This window comes from Heptranchias perlo, chromosome 7 (genome assembly GCF_035084215.1).
Source record: "Heptranchias perlo isolate sHepPer1 chromosome 7, sHepPer1.hap1, whole genome shotgun sequence".
Taxonomy (NCBI): Eukaryota; Metazoa; Chordata; class Chondrichthyes; order Hexanchiformes; family Hexanchidae; genus Heptranchias; species Heptranchias perlo.
This window is the reverse complement of record NC_090331.1, coordinates 6,998,953-7,019,512: the sequence shown is the minus strand read 5'-3', so window position 1 is coordinate 7,019,512 and position 20,560 is coordinate 6,998,953. Positions and strand designations below refer to the sequence as shown.

The window sequence follows — 20,560 nt, the reverse complement described above, 5'->3', positions numbered from 1 at the left end:
TCACTATGCTGAGTGGGGAGGGGTTCATTAACAACTTCACCAAACTGGTGGAGCGAATCGCCCGGCATTTGTAGAACCCGACTGATTTTCATCTCATTGAAATCCAGCTTTCAGTTGCCCTCTTACACTTCCAATACCCAGTCTCGTTATCCTTAAACACGTCCTGTCTGACTCTCCGCCCTCACAACTTGTAATCATGAGACTCCCTGACCTTCGGATTATTTGGCGACCCTGTTACTGAACCAACGGTTTAGATTGGAATCAGAGAATCTTACAGAACAGAAGGAGGCCATTCGTCCCATTGTGCTTATGCCGGCTCTTTGAAAGAGCTATCCAATTAGTCCCACTCCCCCCTGCTCTTTCCCCATAGTCCTGCAAATTTTTCCAATTCAAGTATTTATCCAATTCCCTTTTGAAAGTTATTGTTGAATCTGCTTCCACCGCCCTTTCAGGCAGCGCATTCCAGATCAGAACAACTCGCTGCGTAAAAAAAATTTCTTCTCCTCTTCCCCCCTGATTCCTTTTCCAATTATCTTAAATCTGTGCCCTCTGGTTACTGACCCTCCTGCCAGTTTCTCCTCATTTACTCTATCAAAACCTTTCATGATTTTGAACACCTCTATCAAATCTCCCCTTAACCTTCTCTGCTCTAAGGAGAACAATCCCAGTTTCTCTAGTCTCTCCACAGCAATAAAGTACCCTCATCCCTGCTATTAGCCATTTGATCCAATTTGCACAGAATTTCCCATTACGGCATCCAGCTGTTTGTTAAACTTCAGGATACTGACCTCAGCCCCTCTTCCTAGCAACCTGTTGATCATCCTCTGTGTAGAGAGAGACATCCGTGCTAAACCGTGCAAACAGGAAGTGACCGATGATATCATAAGAACATAAGAAATAGGAGCAGGAGTAGGCCATACGGCCCCTCGAGCCTGCTCCGTCGTTCAATCAGATCATGGCTGATCTTCGACCTCAACTCCATTTTCCCGCCCGATCCCCATATCCCTTGATTTCCCCTAGAGTCCAAAAATCTATCCATCTCTGTCTTGAATATATTCAACGACTCAGCATCCACAGCCCTCTGGTGTAGAGAATTCCAAAGATTCACAACCCTCTGAGTGAAAGAAATTCCTCCTCATCTCAGTCCTAAATGGCCGACCCCTTATCCTGCAACCATGCCCTCTAGTTCTAAACTCTCCAGCCAGGGGAAACAATCTCTCAGCATCTACCCTGTCAAGCCCCCTCAGAATCTTATATCTTTCAATGAGATCACTTCTCATTCTTCTAAACTCCAGAGAGTATCGGCCCATTCTACTCAACCTCTCCTCATAGGACAATCCTCTCATCCCAGGAATCAATCTAGTGAACCTTTGTTGCACCCCCTCTAAGGCAAGTATATCCTTCCTTAGATAAGGAGACCAAAACTGTATGCAGTACTCCAGGTGAGGTCTCACCAAAGCCCTGAACAATTGCAGCAAGACTTCCTTACTCTTATACTCCAACCCCCATGCATATCGGGCCAATGGTAGCTCTTGTTTGTAGTCTGCCTACACACGTTGTAGCGTGTGATCAAAGGTCAGATGTGGTAAGCGGAGAAAAAGTAACTCCAAGAGAGACCAGGTAGTGTCAGCAAGCCATTGGAGAATCTCCAGGTGTGAGTCGCCGATGGGAGGAAGAATGGACAACAACAACAACAACAAGACGTGCATTTATATAGCGCCTTTAATGTAATAAAACATCCAAAGGCGCTTCACAGGAGCGATTATCATAGACTTACATAGAACGTACAGCACAGAGACAGGCCATTCGGCCCAACTGGTCCAAGCCAGTGTTAATGCTCCACACGAGCCTCCTCCCACCCTACTTCATCCAATCCTGTCGGCATATCCTTCTATTCCTTTCTCCCTCAAGTGTTTGTCCAGCTTCCCCTTAAATACACCATAGTCGCCTCAACCACTCCTTGTGGTAGCGAGCTCCACATTCTCACCACTCTCTGGGTAAAGAAGTTTCTCCTGAATTCCCTGTTGGATTTATTAGTGACCATCTTATATTTATGGCCCCCCTAGTTCTGGTCTCCCCCACAAGTGGAAACATCTTCTCTACGACCGCCTTTATCAGGAACACAGTTGACACCGAGCCACGTGAGGAGATATTAGGACTGGTGACCAAATGATACCAGGGCTTAGAGGGTTAAATTATGAGGACAGGTTGCATAAAATTTGGTCTGTATTCCCTTGAGTTTAGAAGGTTGAATGGGTGATCTGATCGAGGTGTTTAAGATGTTAAGAGGATTCGATAGGGTAGATACAGAGAAACTGTTTCTTCCGGTGGGGGAATCAAGACAAGGGGACTTTGTATTAAAATTAGAGCTTGGCTCTTCACACCAAGAGTGGTGGAAACCTGAAACTCTTTCCCCCAAAAAGCTGTGGATGCTGGGGGACGATTGGAACTTTCAGGTCTGAGATTGATAGATTTTTGTTGGGTAAGGGTATCGAGGGATGTGGAGCAAAGGCGGGTAAATGGAGTTGAGGTACAGATCAGCCTTGATCTGATTGAATGGCGGGAGCAGCTTCGAGGGGCTGAAAGGCCTCCTAATGTTCCTAGCTAATGACTTCCCACATCAATGTGGTGGCCAAAAAGCCTAGCACTTTGAGCAGGCAATTCCCTTTACAGCTTTCCAAATACTCTGGGGTCTCGATGTGACCTTACTAAGAGGTTCAGTGGGTCAGAACTCTTCTGAACCGCAAACAGAAACTTGAGAAATCTTTGTTCGCTTTTGGGAGTCAGATCTGAACACAACCTCAGACTGATGGTGTGAAAGTTTCCTTTGGTTCCCTGCAGGGGCAGCCTCAGCCCATTTCATAGACAACACAGGCCCATTGCACAGAACTACCCCTAATTCAGCTTTAAAGGACAATCTCATTCAGGGACACCTGCAGGTGGCTGGCATGGGAAATGGCAAAATGTCATTTAGTAGGAGGCGATCTTCTATTCGAGACAAGGCATGTTATTGGGGCAGTGCAGAGGGAGCTTTACTCTGTATCTAACCCGTGCTGTCCCTGCCCTCGGAGTGTTTGATGGGACAGTGTAGAGGGAGCTTTACTCTGTATCTAACCCGTGCTGTCCCTGCCCTGGGAGTGTTTGATGGGACAGTGTGGAGGGAGCTTTACTCTGTATCTAACCCGTGCTGTCCCTGCCCTGGGAGTGTTTGATGGGACAGTGTAGAGGGAGCTTTACTCTGTATCTAACCCGTGCTGCACCTGCCCTGGGAGTGTTTGATGGGACAGTGTAGAGGGAGCTTTACTCTGTATCTAACCCGTGCTGCACCTGCCCTGGGAGTGTTTGATGGGACAGTGTAAAAAGAGCAGTCCCTGCACATAAGTTGGACTGATACTTCAGTGCCAGTACTGAGGGAGTGCTGCTCTGTTGGAAGTGCCATCTTTTGAATGAGATGCTAAACCCAGGCTCCGTCTGCCCTCTCAGGTGGATGTAAAAGATCCCATGGCTCTAGTTGAGGAAGAAAGAGCATGAATGTTTACCGTATCCTGGCCAACATTGCTCCCTCCAGCATGAAAAACAGATCATTCATCTCACAGCTCTTTGTTGGATCTTGCTGTGTAAATGGCGGCCATATTTAGCTATGTAATGACAGTGACAGTCACTCACTCTGCCTGAAGCACTCTGGGATGTGACAAGAGTTGTGTAAAAATGCAGGTCTGTCTTGTTAGTTTCTATTCAGTCATACCAAATAGGGGTTGACGGCAGCAGAAGAATGTTCTGGACTCGGGCAGGTCAGAGTGCTTGGTTCTAGAGCAATCTCTTGTCACCGGCTGTATATTAGTGCTACGCCTGTGATTTCTATATTTAGCTGCGGCGTGCTACGGCTGGCTAAATCTCCACAAGATGCAGTAAATCCGCTGGAGTGAAATGTGTCAGGGCAGGTTAGTGATTCCCAGTGGGGACAAGGTCACTGCATGTAGTATCCTGGCGTCAGAAACTGACGCATTTTATGTCAGTTTCACTCAGACGGGTTAAAGAGACATCCCCTTGATCAAAGCACTCAGCCAATCTTTCTCTTTGAAATAAATATATAAATACAGATCAGGGTTCGGTCCTCCCTCTTTTTATAAAATATTTTTGCATTGACTGGCTGGCCACCCACCTTGCACCCTCCGTAAACTTGACCTCATCCGTAATTCTTCTGCCCCGTATCCTAACTCGCACCAAGTCCCGTTCACCCATCACCCCCTGTGCTCGCTGACCTACGTTGGTTCCCGGTCTGGAAACGTCACGTTTTTAAAATTCTCATCCTCGTGTTCAAATCCTTCCGTGGCCTCGCCCCCTCCCTCTCTCTGTGACCTCCTCCAGCCCTACAACCCTCCGAGATCTCTGCGCTCCTCCAATTCTGGCCTCTTGTACATCCCCGATTTTCATCGCTGCACCATTGGTGGCCGTGCATTCAGCTGCCTGGACCCTAAGCTCTGAAATTCCCTCTCTAAACCCCTCCGCCTCTCTACCTCTCTCTCCTCCTTTAAGACGCCCCTTAAAACCTACCTCTTTGACCAAGGTTTTGCTCACCTGTCCCAATATCTCCTTATGTGGCTTGGTGTCAAATTTTGTCTGATAATCGCTCCTGTGAAGCGCCTTGGGACGTTTCACTATGTTAAAGGAGCTCTATAAATGTAAGATGTTCTTGATAATATATTAAAAATCTTGTAGCTGGGCTCACTTCCGGTCAACTATACATTCCTATGTCTACAACTGCTAATGTAATACTTGCCATGCTGCAGCGCCACCACTGGGGGGGGAGGTTGTAATTACAGCGTGACAAGTTTACATAGGTAGTTCCCATTATAAATGTGGACGTAGGAATTTATATGGGAAATACAAAAATAAGGTCAGATTGTATGGGCACTAAATTACCTCTGCGAGGCTAGACTAATTAACCCGGGACCACCATCGGGGGTTAATCACCTGACGACTACACTTTTTTTTGACTCCCTGCAGGCTACGTTCATGGGAGATCGACGAGTACCATATCAAATTTTAGCCAGACAAATGACAAATTTAAACTGTTTTTCTGGAAGGTGTTTATTTTGTGTCTGTGTTTGGAGGAGAAGGGGTTTGGAAAAAGAAAGACTTGCATTTATACAGCACCTTTCATGACCTCAGGACGTTCCAAAGCGCTTTACAGCCAATGAAGTACTTTTTTGAAGTGTTGTCACTGTTGTAATGTAGGAAACGGGGCAGCTAATTTGCGCACAGCAAGATCCAACAAAAAAACAATGCGGTAAGTGACAAGATAATCTGTTTTTAGGTGTTGGATATATATTAGCCAGGACACCGGGGAGAACTCCCCCGCTCTTCTTCGAAATAACACTGTGGGATCTTTTATGTCCCTCCTGAGAGGGCAGACGGGACCTCGTTTTAATGTCTCATCTGAAAGACGACACCTCTGACAGTGCAGCACTCCTTCAGTACTGCACTGGGAGTGTCAACCTGGATTATGTGCTCGAGGGGGTGGGACTTGAACCCACAGCCTTCTGACTCGGAGGTGAGAGTGTTACACACTGAGCCAGTCACAATAAATTTAATTGTGGCGGAAATTTGTTCTTGGTGATGAAATTTTAGATGTCCCACTGGCTTTTGGACTAGAGTTAAACCAAATTGGTAATTTCTTGATGGGCGATGGATATTTTCTTTGTAGATTCCTGTCAGATAGACATCACAGAATGCCAGCTGACAGAGTATCTAATGGCGAAGGCACTTGCTGTTGGCGCTCATTACCATGGGATGAAAACACCCCCACCATTGTGTCTTCGATTGGGCTTGATCGAAAGTTTTGTGTCCAGGGGTGCCTGAGCAGGGGTTTTGGCCACATCTTTACTTGTTTCAACCAATTAACTCCACAGTGCAGTGGTGAGACAGAACACCATTTAGCTAAGGGCTGATGTTATTCTCATCCAATTCTGAGTTAAAGGCCTCTACAAGTTTTGAAACACTGTGATTTTAAATTTCAGAAAGCAGTTTAAAGTAACAGTGAAATTTAAGTACTCTATTGCTCTTTACCTACAGATTTTATTTTGTCTCTGTATAAACTTATTTCTTGCAAGAAATTGAATTTACGGTTTAGCCTGACTTCAGCAGTTGAAGAAGACACACCACCACCACAACCACCTCTTCAGGGATGGGCCAATAATACAAACACTTTTTTTTAAAAAAAAGCAAATCTTCCCTTATTGTTGGAAAAGTGGTGTAAAGAGTGCTATAGCACTCCATGGTTGGCAATATGGAATCATAGAATGGTTATAGCACGGAAGGAGGCCATTTGGCCCATCGAGTCTGTGCTGGGTCCCTGCAAGAGCAATCCAGCTAGTCCCACTCCCCCGCCCTTTCCCCGAAGCCCTGCAATTTTTTTTCCTTTCATGTACTTATCTAGTTCCCTTTTGAAGACCAACTGAAATGCACCACCCCCTCAGGCAGTGCATTCCAGATCCTAACCACTCGCTGTGTAAAAATAAAAAGTTTTTCCTCATGTCACCTTTGGTTTTTTAGCAAATCACCTTAAATCTATGCCCTCTAGTCCTTGTCACTTCTGCCAATGGGAACAGTTTCTCTCTATCTACTCCATCTGGACCCTTCATGATTTTGAATACCTCTATCAAATCTCATCTCAACCTCTCTGCTCTAAGGAGAACAACCCCAGCTTCTCCAGTCGATCTACGTAACTGAAGTTCCTCAACCCTGGAACCATTCTAGTAAATCTCCTCTGCACCCTCTCCAAGGCCTTCACATCCTTCCTAAAGTGCGGTGCCCAGAATTGGACACAGTACTCCAGTTGTGGCCGAACCAGTGTTTTATAAAGATTCATCATAACTTCCTTGCTTTTGTACTCTGATTCCATTTATAAAGCCCAGGATCCTCAACATCCCGCGGGGCCCCATTGACCAGAAACTTAACTGGACCAGCCACATAAATACTGTGGCTACAAGAGCAGGTCAGAGGCTGGATATTCTGCGGCGATTGACTGACCTCCTGACTCCCCAAAGCCTTTCCACCATCTATAAGGCACAAACCAGGAGTGTGATGGAATACTCTCCATTTGCCTGGATGAGTGCAGCTCCAACAACACTCAAGATGCTCAACACCATCCAGGACAAAGCAGCCCACTTGATTGGCACCCCATCCACCACCCTAAACATTCACTCCCTTCACCACCAGCGCACCGTGGCTGCAGTGTGTACCATCCACAGGATGCTCTGCAGCCACGGTGCGTTGGTGGTGAAGGGAGTAGATGTTTATGGTGGTGGATGGGAACTGCAGCAACTCGCCAAGGCTTCTTCGACAGCACCTCCCAAACCCGCGACCTCTACCACCTGGAAAGATAAGGGCAGGAGGCACATGGGAACAACACCACCTGTACGTTCCCCTCCAAGTCACACACCATCCCGACTTGGAAATATATCGCCGTTCCTTCATCGTCGCTGGGTCAAAATCCTGGAACTCCCTTCCTAACAGCACTGTGGGAGAACCTTCACCACACGGACTGCAGCGGTTGAAGAAGGCGGCTCACCACCACCTTCTCAAGGGGCAATTAGGGATGGACAATAAATGCCAGCCTCGCCAGCGACGCCCACATCCCATGAAAGAATGAAAAAAAAAGAAAAGCAATGATCCTAATACCGACCCCTGGGGGACACCACTGTACACCTCCCTCCAGTCCGAAAAACAACCGTTCACCACTACTCTCCGTTTCCTATCACTTAGCCAATTCTGTATCCATGCTGCCACTGCCCCTTTTATTCCATGGGCTTCAACTTTGATGGCAAGCCTAGTATACGACACTTTATCAAACGTCTTTTGAAAGTCCATATACACCACATCAACCGCATTGCCCTCATCTACCCTCTCTGTTACCTCCTCAAAAAAAATCAATCAAGTTAGCTAAACATGATTTGCCTTTAACAAATCCGTGCTGGCTTTCCTTAATTAATCCCCACTTGTCCAGGTGACTTTTTATTTTGTCCCGGATTATCATTTCTAAAAGTTTCCCCACCACCGAGGTTAAACTGACTGGCCTGCAGTTGCTGGGTTTATCCTTACACCCTTTTTTGAACAAGAGTGTCAGGATAACGTTTCGTTTACTATTCATTCTCGGCACCTGGGCGTCACTGGCGAGGCCGGCATTTATTGCCCATCCCTAGTTGCCCCTTGAGGAGGTGGTGGTGAGCCGCCTTCTTGAACCGCTGTTGCCATCGAAAAGTAATTAATTGGGTGCGAAGTACTTTGATATAGTGAAAGGCGTTTTATAAATGCGAGTTGTACGGAGACTGGAGAAGCTGGGACTGTTCTCCTCGGAGCAGAGAAGGTTAAGGGGAGAATTAATAGAAGTGTTCAAAATTATGAGGGGTTTTGATAGAGTAGACAGGGAGAAACTGTTTCCATTGGCAGGAGGGTCAGTAACCAGAGGACACAGATTTAAGATAATTGGCAAAAAAGCCAGGGGGGAGATGAGGAGATTTTTTTTTACGCAGCGAGTTGTTATGATCTGGAATGCGCTGCCTGAAAGGGCGGTGGAAGCGGATTCAATAGTAACTTTCAAACGGGAATTGAATATACAGTATACTTAAAAAGGAAAAATTTGCAGGGCTATGGGGAAAGAGCAGGGGGGAGTGAGACAATTGGATAGCTCTTTCAAAGAGCCGGCAGTGGCTAGCTGGGCTGAATGGCCTCCCTCTGTGCTGTATGAATCGATCTAAGTTTTCTCTCCCGGGTCTCAACTGCAATCCGGATTTTGCCCCTCAAAGCTACAGCTGTAGTTTCCCCCCTTTCCCCACCCCTCCCCGCCTCCCGCCCCATTCAAGTGCAGTGTGATCGTACAGATCCCAATCCTTCTTTTTTGAGGAGTCCGCACCACATTTTGCGGGAGAGCTTTGCTCACGTTTGGTGACAGATGGAATCAGTTGGGTGATTATCACGGGGAAGTGTTCGGGGGGGGGGCGGGGGGTGGTGGGCGGGGAGTTGGGGGTGGGGTGTGAGCTGGGAGCATATGGCTGAGGGAGGTGGTGCATTTCTGCACTGCTTGGGGAGGGGGACGGGCACTCTACTCCAAGTCGAAGCAAATGATTTCAAAGCTTGTTAACGAGCAGTATTAATCATTTGCATTCTTGTGTACAATCGTAGGTGTCCTACCTTTTAATAGAAAGGGTTCAGACACACTTGTGATTCTGGGACGCTTAAGCCCTCATTTTAACTCGGGGTGGGGTTGCGGGGCCTGGGGTGGGCGGTTTAACGTCCATGATGGTGTCGGCGTGAGGCCCGAGCCTTTTTTTTTAATGTGCCCCATGGTTTTCTCCCAGGTTGCTCGCAGCAATGACCAGAAGATCCGTAGATTCGGGGGCGGTGCCAGAGGGCTGGAGAATTGCAAATTTTTTTTTATTCGTTCATGGGTTGTGGGCGTCGCTGGCGAGGCCGGCATTTATTGCCCATCTCTAATTGCCCTTGAGAAGGTGGTGGTGAGCCGCCTTCTTGAACTGCTGCAGTCCGTGTGGTGAAGGTTCTCCCACAGTGCTGTTAGGAAGGGAGTTCCAGGATTTTGACCCAGCGACGATGAAGGAACGGCGATATATTTCCAAGTCGGGATGGTGTGTGACTTGGAGGGGAACGTGCAGGTGGTGTTGTTCCCATGTGCCTGCTGCTCTTGTCCTTCCAGGTGGTAGAGGTCGCGGGTTTGGGAGGTGCTGTCGAAGAAGCCTTGGCGAGTTGCTGCAGTGCATCCTGTGGATGGTCCACACTGCAGCCACTGTGCGCCGGTGGTGAAGGAAGTTAATGTTTAGGGTGGTGGATGGGGTGCCAATCAAGCGGGCTGCTTTATCTTGGATGGTGTCGAGCTTCTTGAGTGTTGTTGGAGCTGCACTCATCCAGGCAAATCTTACCCCCTTATTCAAAAAAGGGTGTAAGGATAAACCCAGCAACTACAGGCCAGTCAGTTTAACCTCAGTGATGGGGAAACATTTAGAAACGATAATCCGGGACAGAATTAACAGTCACTTGGACGAGTGTGGATTGATTAGGGAAAGCCAGCACAGATTTGTTAAAGGCAAATCGTGTTTAATTAACCTGATACAGTTTTTTGATGAGGTAACAGAGAGGGTAGATGAGGGCAATGTAGTTGATGTGGTGTACATGGACTTTCAAAAGGTGTTTGATAAAGTGCCGCATGGTAGGCTTTTCATCAAGATTGTGGCCCATGGAATAAAGGGGGCAGTAGCAACATGGATACAGAATTGGCTAAATGACAGGAAACTGAGAGTAGTGGTGAACGGTTGTTTTTCGGACTGGAGGGAGGTGTACAGTGGTGTTCCCCAGGGGTCAGTGCTGGGACCACTGTTTTTCTTGATATATATTAATGACTTGGACTTGGGTGTACAGGGCACAATTTCAAAATTTGCAGATGAAACAAAACTTGGAAGGATAGTGAGGAGGTTAGCGATAGACTTCAAGGGGATATCAACAGGCTGGTGGCATGGGCGGACACGTGGCAGATGAAATTTAGCGCAGAAAAATGCGAAGTGATACATTTTGGTGGGAAGAACGAGGAGAGGCAATATAAACTAAAGGGCACAACTCTAAAAGGGGTACAGGAACAGAGAGATCTCGGGGTATATGTGCACAAATCGTTGAAGGTGGCAGGACAGGTTGAGAAAGCAGTTAAAAAAGCATATGGGATCTTGGGCTTTGTAAATGGAGGCATGGAGTACAAAAGTATGGAAGTCATGATGAACCTTTATAAAACACTGGTTCGGCCACAACTGGAGTATTGTGTCCAGTTCTGGGCACCGCACTTTAGGAAAGAGGTGAAGGCCTTAGAGAGGGTGCAGAAGAGATTTACTAGAATGATTCCAGGGATGTGGGAATTTAGTTACGTGGATAGACTGGAGAAGCTGGGGTTGTTTTCCTTGGAACAGAGACGGTTGCGAGGAGATTTGATAGAGGTATTCAAAATCATGAAGGGTCTAGACAGAGTAGATAGACAGAAACTGTTCCCATTGGTGGAAGGGTCAATAACCAGAGGACATAGATTTAAGGTGATTGGCAAACAAACCAAAGGTGACAAGAGGAAAAACTTTTTTACACAGCGAGTGGTTAGGATCTGGAATGCACTGTCCGAGGGGGTGGTGGAGGCAGATTCAATCATGGCCTTCAAAAGGGAACTGGATAAGTACTTGAAAGGAAAAAATTTGCAGGGCTATGGGGATAGGGTGGGGGAGTGGGACTAGCTGGATTGCTCTTGCATAGAGCCGGCACAGGCTCGATGGGCCGAATGGCCTCCCTCCGTGCTGTAACTTTTCGATGATTCTTTCTAAGACTAATCTTGATTTGAACTCATTATTCATCCATGAATTACTAGTCCATGTAACATAACAACGACAACTTGAATTTATATAGCATCTCTATTGTTGTAAAACGTCCCTAAGGCACGTCACAGGAGTGTTATAGAACAAAATTTGACAACGAGCCACATAAGGAGATATTAGGACAGGTGACCAAAAGCTTGGTCAAAGAGGTAGGTTTAAGGAGCGTCTTAGAGGAGGAGAGAGTGGAGAGGCGGAGAGGTTTAAGGAGGGAATTCCAGAGCTTAGGGCCCAGGCAGCTGAAGCCACGGCCGCCAATTATAGGAGCGATGAAAATCGAGAATGAGCAAGAGGCCAGAATTGGAGGAGCGCAGAGAATTTGGAGGGCTGGTTGTAGGCCTGGAGGGGGGTTACAGAGATAGGGAGCGACGAGGCCACGGAGGGATTCGAAAACAAGGAAGAGAATTTTAAAACTGAGGCATTGCCGGACCGGGTGCCAGTGTAGGTCAGCGAGCACAGAGGGGGTGATGGACGAGCGGGACTTGGTGCGAGTCAGGATACGGGCTGCACGCTACAACATTAACACCGAAACAAAAAAAAGAACTAGCTAAATAACTAGCCAGGAAGAGGATTGAGGGATGTAAGGATAAAGATAGAGGTATCGGAATTGATATGTCGGGCAGAATGCCGGCATGGCATGCAAAGACTTAAAAAGAGCCGACACGGGCTCCATGGGCCGAATGGCCTCCTTCTGAGCTGTAACCATTCTATGATTCTATGTTTGGTTTCTCAGCTGCTGGGACCTTACCGTATCAGGCCACATTAGACGGCTGGTCATGGGTGAACAATGTAAGGCATAAGTTTACATAGATTGTATAGAGTTTCCCTTGAACCTTCCCTCAGGAGATTAATTTAGTTGGGTAGAATCCATGATGGAACAGATTGTATGCGGAGGGCATAGACTCGGTCAGCAGATGTTGTGTTTATTTTGACATGTCCTTGTTTATTATAGTATTAAGTGCTTCCACCAAACTCAGCCGTGGCTCAGTGGGTCGCACTCTCGCCTCTGAGTCAGAAGGTTGTGGGTTCAAGTCCCACTCCAGAGACTTGAGCACATAATCCAGGTCTGACACTCCCAGTGCCAGTACCGAGGGAGTGCCGCACTATCAGAGGTGTTGCCTTTCGGATGAGACGTTAAACCGAGGCCACGTCTGCCCTCTCAGGTGGACGCAAAATAACGCAGGGCTACTATTCAAGGAAGAGCAGGGGAGTTCTCCCCGGTGTCCTGGGCCAATATTTATCCCTCAACCAACATCACTTAAAAAAAACCCAGATGATCTGGTGGTTATCATATTGCTGTTTGTGGGATCTTGCTGTGCGAAATTGGGGGCTGCATTACAACAGTGACTACACTTGAAAAGTATTTTGTTGGTTGTGAAGCACTTTGGGACGTCCTGAGGTCAGTTCGTTCGTTTGTTCTTTCTCTCTTTCTTTCTCTTTCTCTCTTTCTTTCTTTCTTTCGTTGATGCCCAGAATCACTTTGGTTGTGTCGCGGTGTTGGACAAAGACAGAGAATAGATTTGCCAGACATTTTTTTTTCCCACTTTGTGAAGTGACTGTGGGCCCTTTTAAGATCTCCTAGTGATATTAATGTAACTCATGCCCTGTTAAGTAGACCTGTGCTGCGGTAATTGAAACCCTCGAGAGTCATTTACAGTGACTGTGATAACAGGAGTCTCTCCGAGTGTGTGGCGACTCCAGTGCTGTCTGCTTTCATTTAATCTGGTATTTAACAATTGTTACACGGCCTCTCCGTGACACGAGATCCGAACGGCGTCAGCCAGCGACATTTCAACTGATGGAATTAATTCAAACACTTCCATGACTGTGAACGACAGCTTCACTGTGACTCTCGCTGGGCAGTAACAACAATAACTTGCATTTGATATAAAGCCCCTTTAACGTAGTAAAACGTCCCCAAGGTGCTTCACAGGAGCGTTATCAAACAAAACTTGACACCGAGCCACATAAGCAGATATTAGGACAGGTGCATTTGTTCAAAGAGGTAGGTTTTAAGGAGCATCGTAAAGGTGGAGAGGTTTAAGGAGAGAATTCCAGAGCTTAGGGCCCAGGCAGCTGAAGGCACGGCCGCCAATGGTGGAGCGATTAATATCTGGGTTGCACAAGAGGCCAGAATTGGAGGAGCGCAGAGATCCTGGAGGGTTGTAGGGCTGGAGGAGGTTACAGAGAGAGGGAGAGGGCGAGGTCATGGAGGGATTTGAAAACAAGGATGAGAATTTTAAAATCGAGGAGTTGGTGAACCAGGGAGAAAATGTAGGGCACAAGGTGATGGGTGAACGGGACTTGGTGCAAGTTTGGATATGGGCAGCAGAGTTTTGGATGACCTCAGATTTCCGGAGGTCAGTGTTTCACCCAGGCTTATTTAGTACCGGTACTTATTCAGCTAGAGAGGGGAAAATGCACATAAGCCACTGTGTTTTCCTATTGCCCATTATGTTTCGTGTGGCACATCCTTAACTAAAGGCTACAAACGTCACAAGGCAATTCACAGAGGATCATGAGCAGTAATGGGAGAGGTAGGAATGAGGGTCAAAGGCATGGTCGAAGGGTTTGGTTTTGAAAGGCTTTTAGGGGAGAGAGGTAACACGATGAGGGGTTTGAGGAGGTGGATGCAGAGAGGAGGCCAGATAATGCTGAGCCCCACCCACCCATTACTTCGCCCAGTATTGTATAGGATTTACTGGCACTCCGCAGATGATATGTCTGTGGTCCTAGCAACTCAGGAATCATTGAGTTCCACAGAGTATTTTGCCATCTACATTAGGTGTCAGCCTTGGCTCAGTGGGTAGCATTCTTGGCTCTGAGTCAAAAGGTTGTGAGTCCATAGTCCCAGTCCAGAGACTTGAGTACCTAATCTAGGCTGACGCTCCCAGTGCAGTACCGAGGGAGTGCTGCACTGTCGGAGTGTGCCGTCTTTCGGATGAGCCATTAAACTGAGGCCCCGTCTGCCCTCTCAGGTGGGCGTAAAAGATTCCATCAGCAGTAGTTATGGCACCAGTCTTTATCCACAGTGATCCTTCTCCATTATTGGATTTGCATTTATATAGCGCCTTTAACGTAGTAAAACGTCCCAGGGTGCTTCACAGGAGCGATTTTCAAACAAAATTTGACACTGAGCCACATAAAGAGATATTAGGACAAGTGACCAAAAGCTTGGTCAAAGAGGTAGGTTTTAAGAGTGTCTTGCAGGAGGGGAGAGAGGTGGAGAGGCGGAGAGGTTTAGGGAGGGAATTCCAAGAGCTTAGGGCCTAGGCGGCTGAAGGCACGGCCGCCAATGGTGGAGCGATGGAAATCGGGGATGTGCAAGAGGCCAGAATTGAAGGAGTGCCGAGATCTCGGAGGGTTGTAGGGGCTGGAGGAGGTTACAGAGGTAGGGAGGGGCGAGGTCATGGAGGGATCGGAACATGTGGATGAGAATTTTAAAATCGAGATATTGCCGGACCGGGAGCCAATGTAGGTCAGAGAGGACGGGGACGGGGAGAAGGGGACCGGGAGAGGCCAGTGTGGGAAATGAGTAAGCTATCATTAACTTGCAGCAAGTGGAGGGGTGGGTGGGTGCACTCTTAAGCTTGTGGCTGGGGTGCATTGCTGGGGCGGATCGTAGTACGAGCTTTACTCTGCATCTGGTGGTGCTGTATCTGACCCGGTATTGCTGTATCTGACCCGGTATTGCTGTATCTGACCCGGTATTGCTGTATCTGACCCGGTATTGCCGTATCTGACCCGGTATTGCTGTATTGACCCTGTATTGCCGTATCTGACCCGGTATTGCAGTATCTGACCCGGTATTGCTGTATCTGACCCGGTATTGCAGTATCTGACCCGGTATTGCTGTATCTGACCTGGTATTGCTGTATTTGACCCGGTATTGCTGTATCTGACCCTGTATTGCCGTATCTGACCCGGTATTGCCGTATCTGACCCGGTATTGCAGTATCTGACCCGGTATTGCAGTATCTGACCCGGTATTGCTGTATCTGACCCTGTATTGCCGTATCTGACCCGGTATTGCTGTATCTGACCCTGTATTGCTGTATCTGACCCGGTATTGCCGTATCTGACCCGGTATTGCAGTATCTGACCCGGTATTGCAGTATCTGACCTGGTATTGCAGTATCTGACCCGGTATTGCCGTATCTGACCCGGTATTACTGTATTGACCCAGTAGTGCAGTATCTGACCCGGTATTGCCGTATCTGACCCGGTATTGCTGTATCTGACCTGGTATTACTGTATTGACCCAGTAGTGCAGTATCTGACCCGGTATTACTGTATCTGACCCGGTATTGCAGTATCTGACCTGGTATTGCTGTATCTGACCCGGTATTGCAGTATCTGACCTGGTATTGCTGTATCTGACCCGGTATTGCTGTATCTGACCCGGTATTGCTGTATTGACCAGGTGATGCTTGCCACTTGCCACCTCACTGAGAACGCAAAGAGGAAATAAATAGCTGCAGTAACAAGGTCAGCAGGGAGAATTTCCCGAAGTACAGTGCGCGCAGGGGGAGCAATGGCCTCTCCTATGATATGAGTATGAGGTACTTCTAATACTGTCACATTCCATAGGAGAGCTTGCTTCACGGGAATGGACAGAGTTCCAAGATTGATTTATTGGAATAAAACGCTCATGGGTCAAGTTAATTTTAGCTGACAGATTGAAGGAGGTATTTAAGACTCAGGCCTCTTGACGTAGAATGTGAGGCACACGACAATCTGCTTACTGTTCGCCCTGTTCCTTCAACAGGTAAAGTTTCCAACGCCAGGTACCGATGGGACGTTGGACAGTGGAGGCTCACGATCTAATCAGAGACTGAAAGATAGTCGTTGGTAAGTTGTACCTTTGTTTCCTGTCAGAGACCACAGTGCGAGTGCTGGGGTGTTAGAATGAGGCTGGGTCCTTGCATTACCTCTGGGGAGTTCTCAATTTGAGCTGGGTCATCTGAAGGAGGAAAAGGAGAAGGAAGGAAAAAACTATTGAGTGAGCTTAACCCAGGCCCAGCGACAGAGGGCTGGAAAAGACTATTAAATACAACAGAACTGGCTTTCATAGAAACATGGAAACATAAAAAATAGGAGCAAGAGTAGGCCATTCGGCCCTTCAGGCCTGCTCCGCCATTCAAAATGATCATGGCTGATTGTCTAACTCAATACCCTGTTCCTGCTTTTTCCCCATATCCCTTGATCCCTTTAGCATTAAGAAATATATCTATCTCCTTCTTGAATACATCTAATGACTTGGCCTCCACTGCCTTCTGTGGTAGAGAATTCCACAGGTTCACCACCCTCTGAGTGAAGAAATTTCTCCTCATCTCGGTTCTAAATGGCATACCCCGTATCCTGAGACTGTGACCCCTGGTTCTGGACTCCCCAGCCATCGGGAACATCCTCCCTGCATCTAGTCTGTCTGGTCCTGTTAGAATTTTACATGTTTCGATGAGATCACCTCTCATTCTTTTAAACTCTAGTGAATATAGGGGTCTAGTCTTTCGATTTTTCGATTTGCAAGCGTCGAAATAGCTCTTGCAGGACGAAGCCCACCCTCACACGCACACTCCAAACAGGTACCTGGTCCCGTTGCTAAGGAGGCTGGTTACGGAGAATAAATGCCGGCATGGACTGAATGGCTTGTGTGGTGTGTGTGTGTGTGTGTGTGTGTGCACAGTAAAATTCTAGGTAAAACACTGAGCTGTTTCCCGCAGATGTTCATGGGATGAGGTCTCTGTTTCTGAGGCGAGGAGATTAGGGACGGTCGGAACAGGCCCATTCAGCGCCCCTCCCCCCCTCTCCTCGAGCAAACAAATCTACCGATCTCCGATTTTAAAAATGATTAATTGAGCCAGCCTCGACTGCTGCTTTGTTGGGGGAAGAGTTCCACACTTGGATTTAAGCTGATTGGCGGAAGGATTAGAGGGGACACGAGGAAAAATTTCTTTTACCCAGAGGGTGGTGGGTGTATGGAATGCACTGCCCGAATTGGCGGTCGAGGCAGGGACCCTCAACTCTTTTAAAAAGTACCTGGACCTGCACCTAAAGTGCTGTAAGCTGCAGGGCTACAGACCGGGTGCTGGAAAGTGGGATTAGAACGGGCGCCTGGTTGTTCTTCGAGCCGGCGCGGACACGATGGGCCGAATGGCCCCCTTCTGTGCTGTATCTTTTCTATGGTTCTTTTCCAGTCGACCCAATCTCTCCTCATACGTCAGTCCTGCCATCCCAGGAATCAGTCTGGTGAACCTTCGTTGCACTCCCTCCACGGCAAGGACATCCTTCCTCAGATAAGGAGACCAAAACTGCACACAATACTCCAGGTGTGGTCTCACCAAGGCCCTGTATAACTGCAGTAAGACATCCCTGCTCCTGTACTCAAATCCTCTTGCATTTCCTTGCTGTCAACGCATTATTTTTTTGCAGCACATTATATAGTCGCTGTGTGTTCCAAATGAAGTGTGCGCAGAAATCCCAGGTGACAGGCTCTCCAGGTAAACAACATCCATGTCTGGCTCACATGGCTTGCCAGCCAGGCCGGAAGATCCATGGCAGATCTGAGCAAACCTCTGAACAAAAACGAGCCATGTTATTACACAAAGGATATCGAGGCACTGGAGAAGGTGCAAACAAGAATTATAAGGATGATACCAGAACTGAGGGGTTACAACTATCAGGAAAGATTGAACAGGCTGGGGCTCTTTTCTCTAGAAAAGAGAAGACTGAGGGGTGACCCGAAAGAGGTCTTTAAAATTATGAAGGGGTTTGATAGGGTAGACGTAGAGAAGGTGTTTCCACTTGTGGGTGAGTCCAAAACTAGGGGGCCATTAATATAAGATAGTCACTAGAAACTCAACTGGACCAGCCACATAAATACTGTGGCTACACGAGCAGGTCAGAGGCTGGGTATTCTGCAACGAGTGACTCACCTCCTGATTCCCCAAAGCCTTTCCACCGCCTACAAGGCACAAGTCAGGAGTGTGATGGAATACTCTCCACTTGCTTGGATGAGTGCAGCTCCAACAACACTCAAGAAGCTCGACACCATCCAGGACAAAGCAGCCCCCTTGATTGGCACCCCATCCACCACCCTAAACATTCACTCCCTTCACCACCGGCGCACTGTGGCTGCAGTGTGTACCATCCACAGGATGCACTGCAGCAACTCGCCAAGGCTTCTTCGACAGCACCTCCCAAACCCGCGACCTCTACCACCTAGAAGGACAAGGGCAGCAGGCACATGGGAACAACACCACCTGCACGTTCCCCTCCAAGTCACACACCATCCTGACTTGGAAATATATCGCCGTTCCTTCATCGTCGCTGGGTCAAAATCCTGGAACTCCCTTCCTAACAGCACTGTGGGAGAACCTTCACCACACGGACTGCAGCGGTTCAAGTAGGCGGCTCACCACCACCTTCTCAAGGGCAATTAGGGATGCTGGCCTTGCCAGTGACGCCCACATCCCATGAACGAATTTAAAAAAAAATGAATAAATCTAATAGGGAATTCAGGAGAAACTTCTTTACCCAGAGAGTGGTGAGAATGTGGAACTCACTACCACAAGGAGTAGTTGAGGTGAATAGCAGAGATGTATTTAAGGGGAAGCTCGATAAACACATGAGGGAGAAAGGAATAGAAGGATATGCTGATAGGATTAGATGAAGTAGGGAGGGAGGAGGCTCGTGTGGAACATAAATGCCGGCATAGACCAGTTGGGCCGAATGGCCTATTTCTGTGCTGTAAATTCGATGTAATGTCGTGATGTAAAATTTAACATCCTATTTCATATTGGAATTGGATATATATTTGAAAAGGAAAGAATTTGCAGGAAAGAGCAGGGGGAGTGGGACTGATTGGATAGCTCTTTGAAAGAGCTATCCAGGGCACGATGGGTTGAATGGCCTCATTGTGTGATGTATGATTTTTTTTTATTCGTTCATGGGATGTGGGCATCGCTGGCGAGGCCGGCATTTATTGCCCATCCCTAATTGCCCCTTGAGAAGGTGGTGGTGAGACGCCTTCTTGAACCGCTGCAGTCCGTGTGGTGACGGTTCTCCCACAGAGCTGTTCGGAAGGGAGTTCCAGGATTTTGACCCAGCGACGATGAAGGAACGGCGATATATTTCCAAGTCGGGATGGTGTGTGACTTGGAGGGGAACGTGCAGGTGGTGTTGTTCCCATGTGCCTGCTGCTCTTGTCCTTCTAGGTGGTAGAGGTCGCGGGTTTGGGAGGTGCTGTCGAAGAAGCCTTGGCGAGTTGCTGCAGTGCATCCTGTGGATGGTGCACACTGCAGCCACTGTGCGCCGGTGGTGAAGGGAGTGAATGTTTTGGGTTTATTGTTTATTCTATATTATTGACGTCTATACAATGGGAGGGGATTTGGTCCATTGGGATTCCATTTATTGAGAGTGAATGGGAAGGGATTTGGTCCATTGGGATTCTATACAATGGAACTAAAAGTGAAGGGGTTTGCTCCATTGGGATTCTATACAATAGGAGTGAACGTGAAGGGGAGTTTGGTCCATTGCGATTCAATACAGTCATGAAGAAATCGGAATAGATTGGATCCCATTGTCATGCTATGCCTGGAGCAGAATTCTAGCCAAATCTGTTTGTTGATTTATCTAGAATAATTTCAACGCTTATTCCCTAGTTAGGTGTCCTACACGGCCCCCACATATACGGGAGATGGGGGCATTGTTGCTTTAAGTGAGCTCTGAAGCGATTTAAAGCTCAACCAGCACACAATTTCAGGGCAGGTCATTGAGCGTGAGGAGCTCCCGATATTACCAGAACCACAAAAAAAAACCCATTAATTATACAGGAACCACTGAAGTGTTAATTGTAACCTGCTGTGTTTGAGTTGGAAGTTTTGACAGTGGAGTGGGAGGTGATGCTGAGTACGATCTGTGTGATCAGGAGCTGCGTGTTGTCGTTGGGATGAGTGTTGGGAGCTGGATGTGAATCCTGCTCCGGAAGTGGAGACTAATTCACACGCACGCGCTCAACCCCTTTTTGGTGGGGGGTCTGGAACTCACTGCCTGAAAGGGTGGTAGAGGCAGAAACCCTCATCACATTTAAAAGTACCTGGATGTGCACTTGAAGTGCCGTAACCTACAGGGCTACGGACCAAGAG

The 20,560-nt window shown here is 47.7% G+C and overlaps 1 protein-coding gene across 2 annotated transcripts in view; it reads left to right on the top strand.

The window, feature by feature from the left end:
* The window catches only part of tmem198ab (transmembrane protein 198ab), a 99,337-nt gene that overhangs the window by 32,120 nt on the left and 46,657 nt on the right, over positions 1-20,560 (top strand). For both annotated transcript variants that reach the window (XM_067986747.1, XM_067986748.1), the window contains exon 3: positions 16,183-16,265. The gene's annotated coding sequence lies outside the window, so the exon portion shown is untranslated. The remainder of the gene's footprint in view (positions 1-16,182; positions 16,266-20,560) is intronic.